This window comes from Nicotiana attenuata, chromosome 2 (genome assembly GCF_001879085.1).
Source record: "Nicotiana attenuata strain UT chromosome 2, NIATTr2, whole genome shotgun sequence".
NCBI lineage: Eukaryota > Viridiplantae > Streptophyta > Magnoliopsida > Solanales > Solanaceae > Nicotiana > Nicotiana attenuata.
In genome coordinates, this window is record NC_031990.1 from 24,496,871 (window position 1) to 24,503,584 (window position 6,714).

The following is a 6,714-nucleotide window of genomic DNA, read 5'->3' on the forward strand; positions in this document are numbered from 1 at the left end:
TTCAGCACTCAATACCCACAATATTGGACTAAGGCTATGCGCCTTCGCCACTAAGTTCAACAACAGTTGAACTGGGACTCAGGCCATGAGCCTTCGCCATCAAAATCGACTAAGTTCACTCAGGCTATGCGCCTTTGCCATTGAATCAAGGCTATGCGCCTTCGCCAGTAAGTTCAACAACTGTTGAACTGGGACTCAGGCCATGAGCCTTCGCCATCAAAATCGACTAAGTTCAACAACAGTTGAACTGGGACTCAGGCTATGCGCCTTCGCCATTGAATCAAGGCTATGCACCTTCACCACTAAGTTCAAAAACAGTTGAACTGGGACTCAGGCTATGCGCCTTCGCCATTGAATCAAGGCTATGCGCCTTCACCACTAAGTTCAAAACAGTGAACTGGACTCAGGCTATGACGCCTTACGCCACTTGAATCAAGGCTATGCGCCAATCTAAGGGGGAAAAAGAGGAGGTACAAAACAGATACAAGGCAAATAACGGAAAGGAGATCTCATTTATCCACGAAATTAATTGCGGGTCATCCCCGCATACACCCGGCCAAGGCCGATCAATACAAGGAAAGAGAAAAGAAAAACAAGAAACACCTAAACGCCAAACGGTGAACAAGACAGAAAAAATGCATAACATCTTTTTACTCGGCGCCATCCGCGCCACCATCTGCACCAGCGTCAGCCTCTGGCGTCGCCGCGTCAAACCACAGTCGTACGGGTCGTCACGAGCCTTTGAAAGGAGAGAGTATTTACATATGTTCTTTCTTGTCGAATGCTTTGTTTCTCAATGCTAAATGAAATCTCTCTACTGTTCTCTCGGCAGATGGGGTGAGAAAACCACGTGCTTCTTCCATCTTCCGACAGCAGACCGAGTTCTCTCCTAGTATAGCTCCCGCATAGGGCCAGAGGGCGAGGCCGAGGCCGTCGCTAGAGGCCCGAGGTACCGGGGCGAGCTCAACCCCGAGTAAGCAGCACCAGTGGCGGAGCCTCAGGTTGAACATTGACGAGGAGGCTCATCCCCAAGCTTCCTTGGAGTCAGAGTTCCGGTGGGATGGCCCGGGAGCTCAGGTCACCAAAGGGGCGTTATTGCTACCAACCACCCAGTTCTTCAGGACGCTCGTAGTCCGAAGGTGCGGCCCTCAGATGGATTGAGTCTGTACACCGCGAGCAAGTGTATGCTTCCGGTAGCACCAGCCGTCTCTCATGCGCTGGAGGAGGGGGCCCAGACTCCTGCTACTCATACTCCCGAGCAGGGAGTTCCCCGATTCAGACTCCAGCAGTTCAAGCTAGTTGGAGGCAGCTCAGTCGGGCGGTGGAGCCAGGCCGGTGGGATGGGGCCAGCTATGTCAAGCGATGCTTTAATGGAGGTTGGATACGGTTCACCAAGCTCTTCACTACTACTTTCAGTGGGTTGCATCTACCGAGGATCCTCAAGGATTATTTGGACCAGCTGCCACGAGGTTCTTCGGACCATGGGTATTGTTGAGTCCCAATGGAAGTGGCCTTTGCTGCATTTCGCCTTCTGGATCCCGCCAAGACTTGATGAGGGATTTCTGTTTAGCTAGACCCAGCAAGGGTCCGCCGTCCTTTGACTTGAATCAGTTTTCAGAGTTGTTCCTTGGAGAAGTTTCTCCCCGTTACTCAGAGGATGCTTATCGGAGGTAGTTTTTGAGCGCCTCCAGCAGGGTTCTCTATGAACGTCATGTCTCGTATGAGACCAGGTTTCCATTGGTCTAGCTGCCATGCTCTTGTCATACTTCCCACTGAGAGAGAGAGGGTGAGGAGATTTATTGTATGGTTTGATTGTCATGCCGATTCGTCTCATAGATGGCTGGGAGAACTGAGTGGAAGATCAGCTTTCAGGAGGCGGCCAATGTGGCCCGCAGAGTTGAGATGTTTCTGTCATAGGGAGGTGGTCACGGGGGGAGACAAGAGAGCCCGTCATTCCGGCAGATTCAGTGTACCTCGTCTGGAGGTAGAGGATTCATATGGTAAGGTCATCCTCCTAGGCCTTTCAGTTCAGCTCTCCAGGTATCTACGGTACATCAAGTGGCCGTGGTTCTCAAGGCACACTATTCCTGATCAGCAGTCATTCAGTGCAACCGCCTCGGCTCCTATCAAGCGCACCGCCACTTTAGAGTTTCTGTGGGAGGATCATTCAGGCCGCCAGGGCCCAGCCACAATTTTCCTCAGCACAAACGTTCAGAAGGGATTTATTGAGTGTGGATGAGTATGGTGCACATCAGGAGGGCTTTGCCCAAGATTGAGGGGTACTCAGTCGCTAGCAGCAGGGTCCCTCGTTCTATGATTCAGGCCCAGAGCCCGCAGCTCAGCTAGAGTGGGGTAGAGGTGTCGGAGGTGAAGGTAGAGGTCATAGAGGTGGGAAGCTTAGAACCGCCAGAGGTGGAGGCCAGCCAGAAGCAGTGCCGTCCCAGGGAGGTAAGATCAGAAGTGGTTGGGCCCAACCCCTGATGTTTATGAACTCTTCAGGCTAGGCCCGAGGCGGAGGCTTCAGATGCGGTTTATTTACAGGTACAGTTCTGGTTTCGATAGAGATGCTTCAGTGGTTGTTTGAACCCGGGGTCTAACGTATTTCATATGTGTCATCCCTATTTTTGCCTCGTAATTGTGATCATGCCTAGTGATGCATTAGGTAATTCCTGTTTATGTGGTCTACACGCGGTGGTGGATTCCACTGTGGTCGATCCGAGTCCATCGCTCTTGTGTTTTGTGGTGATTGGGGGTTTGGAGACTCGTGTAGATCTGTTGCTTTTAGATATGGTCGACTTTGATATTATATTGGGGATGGACTGGTATCACCCTATCCCTATCATGCTTGGACTGCCATGCCAAGACGGTGACTTAGCTTTATTTTCGGTATGCCTCGTTTAGAGTGGAGAAGGGACTCCCAAGGTCATTCCTACCCCGCCGTGTCATATCGTATGTGAAGGATCGATGTATGGTCGAGAGGGGTGGTTTGGCCTTAATTTAGCTTATGTTCGGGGACTCCAGTGCTGAGGTTCCTTCTATTGATTCTGTGCCCGTTTGTTTGTGAATTCACGCGATGTTTTCCCTTCAAAGCTGCCGGGTATGCACCCGACAGGGATATTGATTTTTGCAATTATCTGGTTTTTTGGAATGTAATGGGTCAGAATCCGACCCACGATAACTAAGAAGCTATCCCGGTCTTAAGCTATTCATGATTAATAAGTGGGTACGACCACTTAGAATTAACGTTTTAAAACCCTTGCCTGATTTAGATCAATAAAGGCCACAAGGCCCAACCGCCATCAATGAAGGCGAAACCCCCAACGTGGTCACTGGCCACTAATTTGCCAAGCTCACGAAGCTATAGCTATAAAATACCAAAGAGGAAAAATCCTGAAAAGGGGGCTCCTTCATGGTCACTAATCCAGGAAAAGCGAAAAAAACACAAATGAATACAACATATTATGAGAGAGTAGAAGCACCATTGTACATGGCCTGAACCTCTTCATGAGAGGCATGCCAAATGCACATTATCAATAAAGGATTTTTAATGTTTCCCTCCTATCTCTGAGTAACTTTATTTCAGTTCCTTCATTGGTCCAATGGATTATTACGTTTTGCTATGATTTCCCGTGATTTATTATGTTGTTTATATACTCATAAGGTTATGTGATACTTTTGAGCAAACCAATTGGCCTCGTCTGTGGGGATTTCCTAAGCCAAAAATCGGTAGTTTCCTTCCCTGGACCAAAAAGGAAGAAACGCGCAAGAAAAGGAAAACAAAGCAACCCAGCTCAAATAAGCCAAGCGGCATGTTCAGGACAAGGGGAACTCAAGATCTCTCAAATCAAGATTCCAAGTCCTCTCTCTCTGTGATTCTCGATAGTTGCAAAAGAAGAAGAAGAAAGCCCCTTCCTAAGGGAAGATCTCTATAAGGGCATCTCCCGCATCTCCTGATACGAGCTCCGCCAGGCAAACCGGCACGGAGATATCTCGAAGCCGAAGAGTCGCCTTCAAGAAGCCTATAGTACCCTGGTGGGAAGACAACGGATAAGCCGCTCAAGGTTCTGCGAATCAAAACGAGCTTCAGCACTCAATAACCCACAATATTGGACTAAGGCTAATGCGCCTTCGCCACTGAAGTTCAACAAAGTTGAACTGGGACTCAGGCCCATGAGCCTTCGCCCAATCAAAAATCGACTAAGTTTCATAGGCTAGGCGCTTCCATATCAGGCTTGCCCTCCGGCATAACAACACTGTTGATGGACTCAGGCTCATGAACCCTTCGCCATTGATCAAGGTTATATGCGTTGCACAAGTTTCAACAACAGTTGAACCTGGGACCTCAGGCTATGCGCCTTCGCCATTGAAATCAAAGGCTATGCGGCCCACTTTTCAACAACAGTTGAACTGGACTCAAAGCTATGCGCCTTCTCCCATTGAATCAGGCTATGCGCCTTCGCCCAGTAAGTTCAACAACAGTTGAACTGGGACTCAGGCCATGAGCCTTCGCCATCAAAATCGACTAAGTTCAACACATGATTGGTCAGGCTTGCGCATGAAACTGATGACTACTAAAGTCAACACATTGACACTCAGCTATGGCGCCTTCGCCATTGAATCAGGCTATGTCTCACCACTAGTTCCAAAACAGTTGAACTGGACTCAAGGCTATTGCGCCTTCGCCATTAGATCAAGGCTATGCGCCTTCGCCACTAAGTTCAACACAGTTGAAACTGGGACTCAGCCCATGAGCCTTCACCAATCAAAATCACTAAATTCAACAGCAAGTTGAACTTAGGGACTCAGGGCTATGCGCCTTCGCCATTGAATCAAGGCTATGCGCCTCGCGCACTAAGTTGAACAACAGTAGAACTGCGGACTCAGGTATGCCGCCTTCACCATGAATCAGGCTATGCGCCTTTGCCACTAAGTTTCAACACAGTTGAAACTGTGGGACTCAGGCTATTGCGCCTTTCACCATGAATCAAGGCTATCCGCCAATCTAAGGGGGAAAAGAGGAGGTACAAAAACAGATACAAGCAAATTTAACGAAAGGAGATCTCATTTATCCACGAAATTAATTGCGGGTCATCCCGCATACACCCGGCCAAGGCCGATCAATACAAGGAAAGAGAAAGAAAAACAAGAAACACCTAAACGCACAAACGGGAACAAGAACAATGAAAAAATGGCATAAACATCTTTTTACTCGGCCCAATCCGCGCCAGCACATTGCACCAAGCCGTCAAAGCCTCTGCGTCGCCGCGTCAAAACCATAGTCGGTACGGGTCTCACGAGCCTTTTGACGCGCACTCCCTCGAAAGCAGAAGCTTTGTCACGATGCCGGCCTCCAAATTCTTCAATTACATCACGTTGACGCTCGCAAAGACTAAAGTTGCGAGCCCTGGCTGGAAGAAGCGGCTTGGTCCCATAGGCGCTGATTCTCTCTTCTAAGGCTGTGATTCGGTCCGCCATGACTTGGTTGCGTCCCTGCTCAAAACACGATCCGCTCCTTGAGACTCGCTTCTCTAAAGGCCGCAGCAGCCTCTTCCAACGCCGTTGGGACCTCGTGCACGGCGGATAGCTTCCTTCACGCCCCATCCGCCCTGACGAGGCAGTCCCTCACCGTGAAGCTTAAATACCGGACATTCACCATCACAACGCCAGTCACTTTCCCGCTCCATGCCGCAGCAGCCTCCGCCGCCTAGCCTGGGCCCTGGCGCTCACACTCAGCTTGCAGCCCTCTTCCCGCCTCGAGCTCCTCATCCTTCCGCCGGAGCTGCTCCTCGAGAGCACTCGCTCTGCCAAGTGTTTGCTGCATCTGAAGCTCCCGCCTCGCAGTTCTCTCGACCAAGGTCCCGACTACGGGATTTCATTCCTCAAAGCAATGCGCATCTCTCGCACAGCATCTCGGTAGCGGCGGTGCTTCTCCAGCCCCTTCAAAATTATCCCGGAGGACCGTTGGCCTCGACGAATGCTCTCCACCTCCAACAAATAAGACTGCGAAGCAAAGACAACGATTAAGATAAAGACAAAACTAAGGCAATGAAGAAGCGAACCGGAGTCATAGTACATACCCCTCAAGCCCATCACGGAACACTTTCATTCATCAGTCCCGATATCCGTAAACATCCCTCAAACGACGCATTCTCGGCTCCAAGCATAGCAACTTCAAACTGCGGGAACAGCTTACTCCCTTGGAGCAATAAGTTTCAGCTCAGTGGAACCTCGACGAGCGAGACCGCCCTCTAGCGCACACGCTGAATTGGTGACCTCTCCTGGAACATAACGGGACGTCGTCGGGGTCCAAGTCGGATTCAGAATCGTACTCATCTCTACAGATCCGCTTCCTACCTTCCGGCCACCGAGCGAGGTAGAACCACCCGCCGTTAGCCACCGAAGGAGCGCTTGCCTCAACAACATTAGCAAGCCGCTGAGGAACTACTCCCGCTCAGCGACTGGAACCACCAATCGAGTCGCGAAGCAACACGGATCATCATGCATAAGACAATCCGGGGCAACCCCATTTGCCGTGTGTCCACCTCTCAGGGTCAGGCGCCGCAGCCCACTCCGCTCCGACATCCGCCGGGGATGGGGGGGGTTCCAAATTTAAATTACCACAGGATGAGAACGCGGCGTGAACACGACCCTACGCCTTTCAATGGCCTCTCCTCCTCCCATCTGATGGCGATTCCGCTCTAGGAGCGCACAACG